Source organism: Sinocyclocheilus rhinocerous, unplaced genomic scaffold, assembly GCF_001515625.1.
Source record: "Sinocyclocheilus rhinocerous isolate Xijiao unplaced genomic scaffold, SAMN03320098_v1.1 scaffold1912, whole genome shotgun sequence".
NCBI lineage: Eukaryota > Metazoa > Chordata > Actinopteri > Cypriniformes > Cyprinidae > Sinocyclocheilus > Sinocyclocheilus rhinocerous.
The window spans coordinates 733,346-735,117 of NW_015634463.1; the positions used below are offsets into that span (position 1 = coordinate 733,346).

Consider the following 1,772-nt stretch of genomic DNA (forward strand, 5'->3'; position numbering starts at 1 on the left):
ATTTCACCCATACATTAAATTACGTCATCATTTACTCACACTCATGTTGTTTTAAATCTGTATGATGTTGTTCTTTTTTTTTCCACAGAAGAAATTCATATTTCATAGGTTTGGAACGACTTGAGGGTGAACAAATGATGACAGTTTTCAATTTTGGGTGAACTGTGCCTTTAAGCAAATTGTGACCATTTTCTGTGCACTGTTTTATCATGTGTTTTCCGATGGCCCAGCCCTTGTTCGTTGGATGACAAAAATGAAAGAGCAACCGGATGGTGCACAGGGCCACATTAACCCATCAAACTGTGTCTCATCTTCTTTTCCATCTCCGTTTTCTCGACCGGAGCTGGCTGATGATGTGCTGTAGGCTTCCATATCCTGAGTCAGCAGTGGGAACGGAGTCGGCTCCCATCCTCCTGCCTGCAGCTGCTCCACAAAAGGCCACAGCACCGAGCGAACAAGTTGATGGTCTGGAAAATTGCATTAAAACCTGCAGGTCTTATTCCTCCGTCCATCACACACATTTCATGTGCTGAATCAAATTAGTCCAGTTATAGATTGACACCATTTCTATGGAGAAACAGGTGTTTTACAACCTGATTATTGTCATATCCTTAAGTTTAATTACCTGCTGGGATGGAAATATGGGACATCGAATGTTTTGTTCTCTCAGCTGCATTCAAGCATTTTAGGGTTTATGAACGCTTGTGCTGGATGAATCCTGAACATAAATGATTATTGTACCTTCTCGTGTTGCTTAAAGTCAAAGCATATAATTTCTGCACCATTAGCATCACCAAATGTCATTACAAAAATCATGAATGTTTTCAAGCAAGCAAATCCCTGTCTCGCCCCAAATTCGTGCTATTGGTTGAGCAGATGTTGTTGCTGGGCTGATCGTGGTGTTTGCATAAACAGAGCAGTGTCCTGATAGCACCACATTTTTTTCACTCTTTGATTTACTAAGTGAATTAGGAAAAAGTATGGTATGCTAACAAAATGATACACTTCACCTTCACCAAAAAAAAAAAAAAAACATCACGACTGTAGCTTCTATATCTGATGGATCTGAAAATATAGATTTTTGTTTATGTTTCCCATTTAGAGACTTCATTTGGTGTAAAATCAAATTACAGAGGCAGCAGCTTAAATAGGTCATATTAAAATAATAATAATAATAATAATAATAATAATAATAATTTTAATTAAAAAAAACTTTTTGGCATAACATGCTCATTTTAAAACTCATCAAATTCCCGATTATCTAGTGATCTGTCCTTGAGGCACTTTAGCATTAAAGTGCCCCTATTATACCATTTTTACGGTTCCTAATATTGTTTTGGGAGTGTCCTACAATAGGATTACATGCATGCAAGGTCAAAAAACACTTTCGTTTTCTCAAAATATGCATTTAATATCACCTCATTTTCCAGCAATTCTCAAACGATTCGTTCGAAGCAGTTCAAAGATTCAGTCTCTCTAAACCCCTCCTTTCGGTGAGCCTGCTCTGCTCTGATTGGTCAGATGGCCCAGTCTGTTGTGATTGGTCTACCGCGTACAGCGTGTGCTGGAAATGATCCGCCCATTGCCATAGTTCTGTATTTTGAACGCTAGATAGAAAATTTCAACATCTATTATTTATCATGCTTACAGGTTGTGATTCAGTGGTGATTCATTTTTCAAGAGCAAGCGTTTTGTGAATCCTGCATTGAACTCCCCGAGATTAGAGAAGCAGTCGTCAGTAAAATGACGTGTTTGTGGGCGGGGTCAAGTTG

General features: G+C 38.5%; 1 protein-coding gene across 1 annotated transcript in view; it reads left to right on the forward strand.

Annotated features, from left to right (window-relative positions):
- Positions 1-459: 459 nt before the first annotated feature.
- Positions 460-1,772, forward strand: part of LOC107745600 (protein ELFN1-like) — a 30,240-nt gene continuing 28,927 nt past the window's right edge. Inside the window, exon 1 of the mRNA XM_016559504.1 lies at positions 460-493. The gene's annotated coding sequence lies outside the window, so the exon portion shown is untranslated. The remainder of the gene's footprint in view (positions 494-1,772) is intronic.